The sequence below is a fragment of the Haematobia irritans genome, chromosome 4, assembly GCF_050003625.1.
Source record: "Haematobia irritans isolate KBUSLIRL chromosome 4, ASM5000362v1, whole genome shotgun sequence".
Lineage (NCBI taxonomy): Eukaryota > Metazoa > Arthropoda > Insecta > Diptera > Muscidae > Haematobia > Haematobia irritans.
In genome coordinates this window covers 40,838,576-40,854,606 of record NC_134400.1, presented here as the reverse complement: position 1 = coordinate 40,854,606, position 16,031 = coordinate 40,838,576, and positions in this window count along the sequence as shown.

Genomic DNA, 16,031 nt, shown 5'->3' with positions numbered 1-16,031 from the left:
AGTAAACTTTTTTTGAGTGTACAAATTATTACGAATCGATACGGACTTTTGCCATAATTGAAATATGGGGGTCCCTTATATGGGGGCTATATACAATTATGAACTTGTTATGGATCAATTTTTGTGTAATTGGGGATCGATTTATCTGAGGGCTATATATAACTATAGACCGAATTTTATTTGACATTTCTCTATTTCAGACTTACTCAATTTGAACCATGGAGAGATATACAATCCCACAACGTGTTAAATGGTCCAAGAAATGGCAACAGTAGATGACCAATTTTCGAAGAAAATCACCTTCAGTGATGAGGCACATTTTCACCTCAGTGGATTCGTCAATAAACAGAATTGCCGCATTTGGGCGAATGAGAATCCAAGAGTGATTGTCGAAAAACCAATGCACCCACAAAGAGTGACTGTTTGGTGCGGTTTATGGGCTAGCGGCATCATCGGGCCGTATTTTTTCCAAAATGAGGCCAGTCAGGCAGTTACTGTGAATGGTGTTCGCTATCGTGAGATGATAACGAACTTTTTATGGCCCGAATTGGAAGATATGGATGTGGACGATATGTGGCTTCAGCAGGACGGTGCCACTTGCCACACAGCTAACGAAACAATGGCTCTTTTGCGCAACAAATTCAATGGCCGTGTTATCTCACGTAATGGCGATGTCAATTGGCCGCCAAGATCATGTGATTTGACACCGTTGGACTTTTTTCTTTGGGGTTATTTGAAAGAAAAGGTGTACGTCGATAAGCCAGCAACACTTCAAGAGCTACATGATGAGATAATTCGGCACATTAACGGCATAGAACCTCCATTATGCCTCAGCGTCATCGAAAATTTGGACCATCAGATGAAGGTGTGCCACCGAGGTCGCGGCGCCCATTTGGACGATATTTTGTTCCATACATAATTGAGTAATACCAATATATCATAATAAAATAAAATTACAATAATTTCCTAAATAGTTTTTGTTTTATTCAAAATCAACATCGGCCCTTGAAATTTTAACCACCCTTTACTAGCACAATGTACCAAATTTCAACTGACCCAGACGAAATTTGCTCCTCCAAGAGGCTCCAAAACCAAATCTCGGGATCGGTTTATATAGGGGCTATATATTATTATGGACTGATATGGACCACTTTTGGCATGGCTGTTAAATATCATATACTACTATCACGTACCAAATTTCAACTGAATCAAATGAATTTTGGTCTCCCAATAGGCTCCGTAGGTCAAATCTGGTGATCGGTTTATATGGGGGCTATATATAATTATGGACCGATATGGACCATTTTTTGCATGGTCATTAGAGACCATATACTAACACCATGTACCAAATTTCAGCCGGATCGGATGAAATTTGCTTCTCTTAGAGGCCTTGCAAGCCAAATCGGGGGATCGGTTTATATGGGGGCTATATATAATTATGGACCGATGTGGACCAATTTTTGCATGGTTGTTAGAGACCATATACTAACACCATGTACCAAATTTCCACTGAATCAGATGAATTTTGGTCTTCAAGAGGCTCCGCAAGCCAAATCTGGGGGTCGGTTTATATGGGGGCTATATATAATTATGGACCGATGTGGATCAATTTTTGCATGGTTGTTAGAGATCATATGCTTACATCATGTACTAAGTTTCAGCCGGATCGGATAAAATTTGCTTCTCTTAGAGTATCCGCAAGCCAAATCTGGGGGAACGTTTATATGGGGGCTATACGTAAAAGTGGACCGATATGGCCCATTTACAATACCATCCGACCTACATCAATAACAACTACTTGTGCCAAGTTTCAAGTCTATAGCTTGTTTCGTTCGGAACTTAGCGTGATTTCAACAGACGGACGGACGGACATGCTTAGATCGACTCAGAATTTCACCACGACCCAGTATATACTTTATGGGGTCTAGAGCAATATTTCGATGTGTTACAAACGGAATGACAAAGTTAATATACCCCCATCCTATGATGGAGGGTATAAAAATTATATAAAATATATACTTGATAAAAAAAAACAAGTAAGGAAAGTCTAAAGTCGGGCGGAGCCGACTATATTATACCCTGCACCACTTTGTAGATCTAAATTTTCGATACCATATCACATCCGTCAAATGTGTTGAGGGCTATATATAAAGGTTTGTCCCAAATACATACATTTAAATATCACTCGATCTGGAAGAATTTGACATCTACAAAATCTATAGACTCAAAATTTAAGTCGGCTAATGCACTAGGGTGGAACACAATGTACCACAATAGTGGTGAAGGGTATAAATATGGGAAACGTTTAAATCTAAAGCAATTTTAAGGAAACTTCGAAAAAGTTTATTTATGATTTATCGCTCGATATATATGTATTAGAAGTTTAGGAAAATTAGAGTCATTTTTACAACTTTTCGACTAAGCAGTGGCGATTTTACAAGGAAAATGTTGGTATTTTGACCATTTTTGTCGAAATCAGAAAAACATATATATGGGAGCTATATCTAAATCTGAACCGATTTCAACCAAATTTGGCACGCATACACTGAAAAAAATATTGTCGTGAGGTCAAAGATTTCATGTCTTTAAAATACGAATGCAAATTTTGCTTAGCATAGAAGACGCATTTCTCTAATATAAAGTTTTTTTCTTTGTCCAAAAGTCGATAAACTTTAAAATGAAGTCGTGTTGTCCTTATACTTAAGTGATTTCACTTCAAAATGGGTATCATACCATGAACGAAAAAATGTTTGAGCAAAGGTCAAGTTGACTTTAATAATTCAGAAAAATTCTTTAAATTTAATGAAATTGCCTTTAAATTTGTTGTCTTTTTGCATCTTGACTATAAAGCAAAAAATCGTTCAAATATAGGACATGTTTTTCAAAACTAAATTCTAAAGAAGTTTTTTACTTGAGACATAGCATAAATTCTACTGGAAGTCGAGTCTTAATTTGCGAGCTGTACTTTGCACACAAAAATACATCAACAGACAGACAGACAGACAGACGGACAGACAGACAGACGGACAAAATTTGGCATGCATAGCTACAATGCTAAGTCTACTCCCAGTGCAAAATTTCAACTAAATCGGAGTTAAAAATTGGCCTCTGTGGTCATATGAGTGTAAGTCGGGCGAAAGCTATATATGGGAGCTATATCTAAATTTGAACCGATTTCAACCAAATTTGGCACGCATAGCTATAATGCTAATTCTACTCCCTGTGCAAAGTTTCAATTAAATCGGAGTTAAAAATTGGCCTCTGTGTCATATGAGTGTAAATCGGGCGAAAGCTATATATGGGAGATATATCTAAATCTGAACCGATTTCAACCAAATTTGGCACGCATAGGTACAATGCTAATTATACTCCCTGTGCAAAATTTCAACTAAATCGGAGCAAAAAATTGGCCCCTGTGGTCCTTTGAGTGTAAATCGGGCGAAAGCTATATATGGGAGCTATATCTAAATCTGAACCGATTTCAACCAAATTTGGCACGCATAGCTTTAATGCTAGTTCTACTCCCTGTGCAAAATTTCAACTAAATCGGAGCAAAAATTTGGCCTCTGTGGGCAAATGAGTGTAAATCGGGCGAAAGCTATATATGGGAGCTATATCTAAATCTGAACCGATTTCAACCAAATTTGGCACACATAGCTACAATGCTAATTCTACTTCCTGTGCAAAATTTCAACTAATTCGGAGCAAAAAGTTGGCCTCTGTGGTCATTTGAGTGTAAATCGGGCGAAAGCTATATATGGGAGCTATATCTAAATCTGAACCGATTTCAACCAAATTGAACACGCATAGCTATAATGCTAATTCTACTCTCTGTGCAAAATTTCAACTAAATCGGAGCAAAAAATTGGCCTCTGTGGGCAAATGAGTGTAAATCGGGCGAAAGCTATATATGGGAGCTATATCTAAATCTGAACCGATTTGGCTGATATTTTGCAAGTTTTTCGAGACTGTCAAAATATTCGAATGTACGGAACTTGAGGAAGATCGGTTGATATACACGCCAATTATGACCAGATCGGTGAAAAATATATATTACAGCTATATCTAAATCTGAACCGATTTTTTCCAAAATCAATAGGGATCGTCTCTGAGCCGAAACAGGACCCTATACCAAATTTTAGGACAATCGGACTAAAACTGCGAGCTGTACTTTGCACACAAAAATACATCAACAGACAGACAGACAGACGGACAGACAGACAGACAGACAGACAGACAGACAGACAGACAGACAGACAGACAGACGGACATCGCTAAATCGACTCAGAATTTAATTCTAAGACGATCGGTATACTAAACGATGGGTCTCAGACTTTTCCTTCTTGGCGTTACATACAAATGCACAAACTTATTATACCCTGTACCACAGTAGTGGTGAAGGGTATAAATATGGGAAACATTTAAATCTGGAGCAATTTTAAGAAAACTTCGCAAAAGTTTATTTATGATTTATCGCTCGATATATATGCATTAGAAGTTTAGGAAAAATAGAGTAATTTTTACAACTTTTCGACTAAGCAGTGGCGATTTTACAAGGAGAATGTTGGTATTTTGACCATTTTTGTCGAAATCAGAAAAACATATATATGGGAGCTATATCTAAATCTGAACCGATTTCAACCAAATTTGGCACGCATAGCTACAATGCTAATTCTACTCCCTGTGCAAAATTTCAACTAAATCGGAGCAAAAAATTGGCCTCTGTGGTCATATGAGTGTAAATCGGGCGAAAGCTATATATGGGAGATATATCCAAATCTGAACCGATTTCAACCAAATTTGGCACACATAGTTAATGCTAATTCTACTCCCTATGCAAAATTTCAACTAAATCGGAGCACAAAATTGGCCTCAAATTTCAACCAAATTTAGCACGCATAGCTGCAATGCTACTCCCTGTGCAAAATTTCAACTAAATCGGAGTTAAAAATTGGCCTCTACGGTCATATGAGTGTAAATCGGGCGAAAGCTATATATGGGAGATATATCTAAATCTGAACCGATTTGGCTGATATTTTGCAAGTTTTTCGAGACTCATAAAATATTCGGATGTACGGAATTTGAGGAAGATCGGTTGATATACACGCCAATTATGACCAGATCGGTGAAAAATATATATGGCAGCTATATCTAAATCTGAACCGATTTTTTCCAAAATCAATAGGGATCGTCTTTGAGCCGAAACAGGACCCTATACCAAATTTTAGGACAATCGGACTAAAACTGCGAGCTGTACTTTGCACACAAAAATACATCAACAGACAGACAGACGGACAGACAGACAGACAGACGGACATCGCTAAATCGACTCAGAATTTAATTCTAAGACGATCGGTATACTAAACGATGGGTCTCAGACTTTTCCTTCTTGGCGTTACATACAAATGCACAAACTTATTATACCCTGTACCACAGTAGTGGTGAAGGGTATAAAAATATGGGAAACGTTTAAATCTGAAGCAATTTTAAGGAAACTTCGAAAAAGTTTATTTATGATTTATAGCTGATATATATGTATTAGAAGTTTAGGAAAATTAGAGTCATTTTTACAACTTTTGGACTAAGCAGTGGCGATTTTACAAGGCAAATGTTGGTATTTTGACCATTTTTGTCGAAATCAGAAAAACATATATATGGGAGCTATATCTAAATCTGAACCGATTTCAATCAAATTTGGCACGCATAGCAACAATGCTAATTCTACTCTCTGTGCAAAATTTCAACTAAATCGGAGTTAAAAATTGGCCTCTGTGGTCATATGAGTGTAAATCGGGCGAAAGCTATATATGGGAGATATATCTAAATCTGAACCGATTTCAACCAAATTTGGCACGCATGGCTACAATGCTAATTCTACTCCCTGTGCAAAATGTCAACTAAATCGGAGTTAAAAATTGGCCTCTGTGGTCATATGAGTGTAAATCGGGCGAAAGCTATATATGGGAGATATATCCAAATCTGAACCGATTTCAACCAAATTTGGCACACATAGTTACAATGCTAATTCTACTCCCTATGCAAAATTTCAACTAAATCGGAGCACAAAATTGGCCTCTGTGGGCAAATGAGTGTAAATCGGGCGAAAGCTATATATGGGAGCTATATCTAAATCTGAACCGATTAGGCTGATATTTTGCAAGTTTTTCGAGACCCATAAAATATTCGGATGTACGGAATTTGAGGAAGATCGGTTGATATACACGCCAATTATGACCAGATCGGTGAAAAATATATATGGCAGCTATATCTAAATCTGAACCGATTTTTTCCAAAATCAATAGGGATCGTCTTTGAGCCGAAACAGGACCCTATACCAAATTTTAGGACAATCGGACTAAAACTGCGAGCTGTACTTTGCACACAAAAATACATCAACAGACAGACAGACAGACGGACAGACAGACAGACAGACAGACGGACATCGCTAAACCGACTCAGAATTTAATTCTAAGACGATCGGTATACTAAACGATGGGTCTCAGACTTTTCCTTCTTGGCGTTACATACAAATGCACAAACTTATTATACCCTGTACCACAGTAGTGGTGAAGGGTATAAAAATATGGGAAACGTTTAAATCTGAAGCAATTTTAAGGAAACTTCGAAAAAGTTTATTTATGATTTATAGCTCGATATATATGTATTAGAAGTTTAGGAAAATTAGAGTCATTTTTACAACTTTTGGACTAAGCAGTGGCGATTTTACAAGGCAAATGTTGGTATTTTGACCATTTTTGTCGAAATCAGAAAAACATATATATGGAAGCTATATCTAAATCTAAACCGATTTCAATCAAATTTGGCACGCATAGCAACAATGCTAATTCTACTCTCTGTGCAAAATTTCAACTAAATCGGAGTTAAAAATTGGCCTCTGTGGTCATATGAGTGTAAATCGGGCGAAAGCTATATATGGGAGATATATCTAAATCTGAACCGATTTCAACCAAATTTGGCACGCATAGTTACAATCCTAATTTTACTCCCTGTGCAAAATTTCAACTAAATCGGAGCAAAAAAATGGCCTCTGTGGTCATTTGAGTCTGAATCGGGCGAAAGCTATATATGGGAGCTATATCTAAATCTGAACCGATTAGGCTGATATTTTGCAAGTTTTTCGAGACCCATAAAATATTCGGATGTACGGAATTTGAGGAAGATCGGTTGATATACACGCCAATTATGACCAGATCGGTGAACAATATATATGGCAGCTATATCTAAATCTGAACCGATTTTTTCCAAAATCAATAGGGATCGTCTTTGAGCCGAAACAGAACCCTATACCAAATTTTAGGACAATCGGACTAAAACTGCGAGCTGTACTTTGCACACAAAAATACATCAACAGACAGACGGACAGACAGACAGACAGACGGACATCGCTAAATCGACTCAGAATTTAATTCTAAACCGATCGGTATACTAAAAGAAGGGTCTATGACCACTATTTCTTGGCGTTACATACAAATGCACAAACTTATTATACCCTGTACCACAGTAGTGGTGAAGGGTATAAAAATTGGCCTCTGTGGTCATATGAGTGTAAATCGGGCGAAAGCTATATATGGGAGCTATATCTAAATCTGAACCGATTTCAACCAAATTTGGCACACATAGCAACAATGCTAATTCTACTCTCGGTGCAAAATTTCAACTAAATCGGAGTTAAAAATTGGCCTCTGTGGTCATATGAGTTTAAATCGGCCGAAAGCTATATATGGGAGATATATCTAAATCTGAACCGATTTCAACCAAATTTGGCACGCATAGCTACAATGCTAATTCTACTCCCTGTGCAAAATTTCAACCAAATTGGGGTAAAACTCTGGCTTCTGGGACCGTATTAGTCCATATCGGGCGAAAGATATATATGGGAGCTATATCTAAATCTGAACCGATTTCAATAAAATTTGGCACACTTGACTATAGTGCTAATTGTTCTTCTTGTCCAAAATTTTAAGCAAATTAGGGTAAAACTCTGGCTTCTGGGGCCATATAAGTCCATATCGGGCGAAATATATATATGGGAGCTATATCTAAATCTGAACCGATTTCTTCCAAAATCAATAGGGATCTATTCTGAGCCAAAACACATACTTGTGCCAAATTTGAAGTCGATTGGGCTAAAACTGCGACCTAGACTTTGATTACAAAAATGTGTTCACGGACAGACGGACAGACGAACATGGTTATATCGACTCAGGGAACCACCCCGAGCATTATTGCCAAAGACACCATGTGTCTATCTCGTCTCCTTCTGGGTGTTGCAAACATATGCACTAACTTATAATACCCTGTTCCACAGTGTGGAGCAGGGTATAAAAACAGGAATGTACGGCATTAAGTATGTTCAGACCGAATCTTTATAGAAAATTTTGTGAAAATTTTATTTCTATGGAAATTTTCTCAAAAATTTATTTCTATGGACATTTTCTCAAAAATGTATTTCTATATAAAAATTTGTAAAAAATTTACTTTTATATAAGATTTTCTAAAAATTTTATTTTTATATAAAATTTTGTCAAAAATTTATTTCTATAGAAAATTTTGTCAAAATTTTATTTCTATAGAAAATTTTGTCAAAATTTTATTTCTATAGAAAATTTTGTCACAATTTTATTTCTATAGAAAATTTTGTCAAAATTTTATTTCTATAGAAATTTTTGCCACAATTTTACTTCTACAGAAAAATTTTCCACAATTTTATTTATATAGACAATTTTGCCACAAATTTACTTCTATAGAACATTTTTCCAAAATTTTATTTCTATAGAAAATTTTGCCACAATTTTACTTCTACAGAAAATTTTTCCACAATTTTATTTATATAGAAAATTTGCCACAATTTTACTTCTATAGAACATTTTTCCAAAATTTTATTTCTATAGAAAATTTTGTCAAAATTTTATTTCTATAGAAAATTTTGTCACAATTTTATTTCTATAGAAAATTTTGTCAAAATTTTATTTCTATAGAAATTTTTGCCACAATTTTACTTCTACAGAAAAATTTTCCACAATTTTATTTATATAGACAATTTTGCCACAAGTTTACTTCTATAGAACATTTTTCCAAAATTTTATTTCTATAGAAAATTTTGCCACAATTTTACTTCTACAGAAAATTTTTCCACAATTTTATTTATATAGAAAATTTTGCCACAATTTTACTTCTATAGAACATTTTTCCAAAATTTTATTTCTATAGAAAATTTTGTCAAAATTTTATATTTATAGAAAATTTTTTCAAAATTTTATTTCTATAGAAAATTTTGTCACAATTTTATTTCTATAGAAAATTTTGTCAAAATTTTATTTCTATAGAAAAATATGTCAAAATTTTTTCTCTATCGAAAATTCTGCCAAAATTTTATTTCCACAAAAAATTTTGCAAAATGTTTTTTCCATAGAAAATTTTGTCAAAATTTTATTTCTTTGCCAATTTTATTTCTTTGCCAAAATTTTATTTCTATGGAGAATTTTAGCATTTTTTTTAATAGAAAAATTTTATTTCTATAACAAATTTTGCCACAATTTTACTTCTATAGAACTTTTTCCAAAATTTTATTTCAATAGAAAATTTTGTCAAAATTTTATATTTATAGAAAATTTTTTCAAAATTTTATTTCTATAGAAAATTTGGTCAACATTTTATTTCTATAGAAATTTTTGCCAAAATTTTATTTCTATAGAAAAGTTTGCCAAAATATTTTCCCATAGAAAATTTTGTCAAAATTTTATTTCTTTGTCAAAATTTTATTTTTATATAAAATTGTGCCAAAATTTTAGTTTTATAGAAAATGTTGTCAAAATTTTATTTCTATAGAAAATTTTGTCAAAATTTTTTCTCTATAGATTTTTTTCAAAATTTTTTTTTCTATAGAAAATTTGGTCAAAATTTTATTTCTATGGAAAATTTTGCTAAAATTTTATTGCTATAGAAAATTTTGCCAACATTTTATTTCTATAGAAAAGTTTGCCAAATTGTTTTCTTGATGTACTACATGGAATATAAAATCCCCATATATAAATATCAACCCTCGCTAAGGTATCATATAAGGAAACTATAAAAGTCATACATGTAAACTATACGTATATGCGATTTAGCAGCAACATTGACAGTAACGGTAGCAGCAGAAAACTAAAACGAATCTTTTGTAAAAGTTTTCTCAGCTGTAACAGGTTTTCAACATTTAAGCTGAGGTTTTAAATTTACAACAAACAGTAGATGTCAGGCAAACGAGCTTCAAACATCATTTACCTACCACAAAACCATCTCATCTTGTGTTAGTAGCAATAACATCATGGACTATCATAGAGTGTAAAAGTGAATCCTTAAGGGATATGCATAAATTCTAAAGAGAGCTGAAGTGAAGTGAAGTGTTTTCTAGAAACCCAAACACAAACAAAAAATTCAATTTTAAAGAACTGAGATCGGTTGGTGCATAGATGGGTTAAAAAGTTTTCATTGTGAATTGATCTGCTTGATGTCTGGTGGGTAATTCTCATTACAAACAAAATTCTAGCACCATTCGAAATCAGTGCTTTTAATTGAAATAATTCATCTGAGAAGAGTTTTTATTTATTGGTGAAAATAAAATAAAATAAAATAAAATCAAAAAACAAATCAATTAATTTATCCTACGAAATAAAAATACGATTTGAACATAATGTTAAGAGGATTTTGAATGGCTTCAATGTTGTGTGACTGCGCTGCCGCTGTTTACTGCTGCGCCGTTTCTCTGCAGCCATTGTAACTGTTAAAGCCCAATAATGTTAATGTCATTAACATTGACGCTGTTATTGATATTCGTGCTCAAGACATCGGTGAATGAACGTTATTTGATGGTCTTTGTTTTTGATTGAAACCCTAAAAGTGTTTACATTTGATATCAATCACATGAAGATCATGGGTGGTGACCACAGTAGCAGCAGCAACAACAGATCCAGCAATAAGCAAAATGGAATTAAACAAAAAGTGATAAAAGATAAAATACAATATCCCAAAATTTTAAAGGATTTGCCCTTACACTACAACACACACACACAGCGGGGTTTCTTTTCTGAGAGACGAAATTTGAAGGTCCCATCACCATAGAATAGTGATGGGTGTATAATAACTTTGTCATTGCGTTTATAATACATCGAAATATGGATTTCCGACTATATAAAGATATATATACTTTTTATCAAGAAGAAATTCAAAGACATAGACAATTTTTTCAAAAGTTTATTTCTAAAGATACACTGAAAAAACAGTGAACCCACCAGGAAGAAAACTTTCGGTTAATTTTAGAAATTTTTGAATATTTGAATATTTTTCCTCGGTTTTCGTTAATTTAACTAACGTAAACAAAAAATTATTAGAGTAAAGGAAACTTTCTCCAAACATAATAATTCCATGAACTAAAATAAAGTTAAATTGGCTTTAGTGAAATAGAGAGTTCACTTTTTTTGAGTGTAAATATAACCATGCTCATAATTTCTATAGAAAACATTGTCAACATTTTATTGCTATAGAAAATTTTGTTAAAATTTTATTTCTATAGAAATTTTCCTAAAATTTTATTTCTATAGAAAATTTTGTTAAAATTTTATTTCTATAGAAAAATGTGAAAATTTCGTTTCTATAGAAAATTTTGTTTAAATTTTATATCTATAGAAAAATTTCTCAAAATTTTGTTTCTATAAAAAATTTGGTCAAAATTTAATTTCTATAAAAAATTTTATCAGCATTTTAGTTCTATAGCAAATTTTGCCAAATTTTATTTCTATAGAAAATTTTGTCAAAATTTTATTTCCATAGAAAATTTTGTCAAAATTTTATTTCTATAGAATATTTTGACAATTTTTTTTAATTTCTATGGGAAATGTTGTTCAAAGTTTATGTCTACAGAAAATTTTGTTAAAATTATATTTCTAGAGAAAATTTTGTCAAAATTTTATTTTTATAGAAAATTTTGTTAAAATTTTATTTCTATAGAAAATTTTGTTAAAATTTTATTTCTATAGAAAATTTTGTTAAAATTTAATTTCTATAGAAAAATTTGCCAAAATTTTATTTCCATAAAAAATTTTGACAACATTTTAGTTCTATAGCAAATTTTGTCAAAATTTTATTTCTATAGAAAATTTTGACAATTTTTTTTAATTTCTATGGGAAATGTTGTTCAAAGTTTATGTCTACAGAAAATTTTGTTAAAATTATATTTCTAGAGAAAATTTTGTCAACATTTTATTTTTATAGAAAATTTTGTTAAAATTTTATTTCTATAGAAAATTTTGTTAAAATTTTATTTCTATAGAAAATTTTGTTAAAATTTAATTTCTATAGAAAATTTTCTTAAATTTTCGTTTCTATAGAAAATTTGGTCAACATTTTATTTCTATAAAAAATTTTGACAACATTTTAGTTCTATAGCAAATTTTGTCAAAATTTTATTTCTATAGAAAATTTTGTTAAAATTTTATTTCTATAGAAAATTTTGTTAAAACTTTATTTCTATAGAAAAATTTGCCGAAATTTTATTTCCATAGAAAATTTTCTCAAAATTTTATATCTATAGAAAATTTTATCAAAATTTTATTTCTACAGAAAATTTTGACATTTTTTTTTAATTTCAATAGGAAATGTTGTTAAAAGTTTATGTCTACAGAAAATTTTGTTAAAATTTTATTTCTATAGAAGATTTTGTCAAAACTTTATTTTTATAGAAAACTAGCGTAACCCGGCTCGCTTCGCTGCGCCTTCCGAAGCATATTTGGAGGAATATTTTGCGTTAACTTAGTCAACTATATCCTTCGTGCTGAAAACAAATTCGAAAAGATTTGAATTCTTTTAAACAAATCGGACTACTTGATTTTTCGTTTATAGGTACAAATACGGCGGGAGAGGGTGTATCTTCTTCTATATTTCTTGTGAATTTTAAGTGTGGTTTGTCAAGGAAAGGTATCCTTCTCCTCAATATATCTGAAAATTAAGCACTATATTATAATAACATACAAAGACTGCTGTTTCCCATCCAATAAATCGGAAAAAGCAAAAATAGTAAAAAATTTTACCACATTAACATTTGCTTAAATGTTGGAAAATGATGCACCCTCCACGTTGGCTGCCAATTTCATGTAAATTTAAGTTCTATACTAAAAAGAAGTCTGGCAGAAGCATGTGCAAAAATCATAAAATTATGTACCGAGTTCCCATATACGGACAACCCTCTACTTTCAATTTAAGAAAAACAAAAGGACAAAAGGGAACCCTCCCCCACCTTCGCTCCACGCCGACCTGATATCGGACTATCACGTACCCTATATTAATTTCGCAACTACTCAATGGTCCCTTTAACTCTATCGAAGTAAATCGACAAAGTTTATTTCAATTTTCCCCTTCCCCAACCAGATATCGACAAATCATATACTAATTTAAAAATCATGTATAAATTTAATCACCTCCTCCCACGTTCCCTGTAAATTTCAAGTAGATCGGCGATGTTTAAATTTTGCTCTATTGTTTTAAAGGGACGTCACTTTCTCCGATACAATACCGACAAACACCGTAGTGAATAGCACCCCTAATCTTCCCTGAAAATTCTTGAAACTTTCCTTCAAGGGTGGGGGAAGGAAGGTTGCCTCTTCGTTCATAACCTTCCCCCACTGCCTATGTAAATTTCAAGAAAACTTAAGAATTGTTGTTTTTTTTGCAGTTTTAGAGGCGGACCTCCTCCCCGACAAAATATCGAAAAGTGATGTAGCGTATCTTTTGTAAACGTCCCAGAAAATGTCAAGCAAATTGTAAGCCTAAAAGGGCGGCCTCTCTTCCGTCCAAATATCACAAAATCAGGTATCAACTATTAATATCGTAACCTCTCCCCAGTCCTCTGTAAATTTCAAGTAACTCGGTAAAAGTTTAATTGTTTCTCTGTATGTACTTAAGAGAAGCGGATGTCTCCCTATGCCCTATGCCTAATGTAGCGGATTTTTGTCTAGATGCCAACCCCAACATTCAATGAAAATTTCAAGCAAATCGCATAATTTTGTTCCAAATTTCAAAAAGTATGGCAAGGGGGAGGTCCCCCTCCCCATCCACATATGAAATCATCGGGTACCCCATATTAATTCCATAACCTCACCACATGTTCTCTGTAAATCTCAGATAATTTAGAGAATTTTAGTTTTTTCACTGTACTTAAAAAAAAGTCGAACAAAGGGGAGGCCCCCCTCCGCCACCAAATATCGAAATAAAAAGTAGCGGATCTTTGTCTAGATGCCAACCGCAATCTTCAATGAAAATTTCAAGCAAAACGGTCAACTTTGGTCCAATTTTCAAAACGTCCGAGGAAGAGGAGGTCCCCCTCCGCGCCAAGGTGTCAAAAAATGAGGTACCACATGAACGCCCCCCACGATCTCTGAAAGTTTCAAGTAAATCGGTTCAGCCGTTTCGGAGCCAACTCGGAACATACAAACAAACAAATAAACAAACATAAATTGAATTTTATATATATATATAGATTTTGTTAAAATTTAATTTCTATAGAAAATTTTGTTAAAATTTAATTTCTATAGAAAATTTTCTCAAATTTTCGTTTCTACAGAAAATTTGGTCAAAATTTTATTTCTATAAAAAACGTTGGCAACATTTTAGTTCTATAGCTAATTTTGACAACATTTTAGTTCTATAGCAAATTTTGTCAAAATTTTATTTCTATAGAAAATTTTGACAATTTTTTTTAATTTCTATAGGAAATGTTGTTAAAAGTTTATGTCTACACAAAATTTTGTTAAAATTTTATTTCTAGAGAAAATTTTCTTAAAATTTTATTTCTATAGAAAATTTTGTCAAAATTTTATTTTTATAGAAAATTTTGTTAAAATTTTATTTCTATACAAAATTTTGTTAAAATTTAATTTCTATACAAAATTTTGTTAAAATTTAATTTCTATAGAAAATTTTCTCAAATTTTCGTTTCTACTGAAAATTTGGTCAAAATTTTATTTCTATAGAAAATTTTGTCAAAACTTTATTTTTATAGAAAATTTTGTTAAAATTTTATTTCTATAGAAAAATTTGTTAAAATTTAATTTCTATAGAAAATTTTCTCAAATTTTCGTTTCTACAGAAAATTTGGTCAAAATTTTATTTCTATAAAAAACGTTGGCAACATTTTAGTTCTATGGAAAATTTTGTCAAAATTTTATTTCCATAGAAAATTGTATCAAAATTGTATTTCTATAGAAAATTTTCTTAAAATGTTATTTCTATAGAAAATTTTGTCAAATTTTTATTTCTAAAGAAAATTATGTCAAATTTTATTTCTACAAAAAATTTTTTAAAATTTTAATTCTATAGAATATTTTGCGAAATTTTAATTCTATGGAATATTTTGCGAAATTTTTATTTCTATAGAAAATTTTGTCAAAATTTTATTTTATAAGTTTGGTCAACATTTAATTTCTATATAAAATTTTGCAAAAATTTTATTTCTATATAAAATTTTGCAAAAATTTTATTTCTATATAAAATTTTGCAAAAATGTTATTTCTATAGAAAATTTTGCAAAAATGTTATTTCTATAGAAAATTTTGCAAAAATTTTATTTCTATAGAAAATTTTCTAAGACTTTTATTTTTATAGAAAATTTTCTAAGCCTTTTATTTTTATAGAAAATTTTCTAAACATTTTTTTCCATAGAAAATGTCTACTTCCTGGGCTTCTAGACACCGTAATTTTTATTCGATTGGCCTGAATTTCAAAATCTAGAGGTATTTTATGTCGAAGATGGTGCGTATTGGTCTATGTTTTGGTATAGCACCCATATAGCCTGATTTCCCGATTTGACTTATTGAATTTCTATAAACTGCAAAATCCAGAGGTATTTTAGGACCATAAATTGATATGCCGAAGATGGTGTGTATCGGCCCATGTTTTGGTATAGTCCCCATATATGGACGGGAAATCGGTCTTGGCTTCCCAACAAAAAAATTTAGAAGTTCTTCAAAAGGCACAACTTT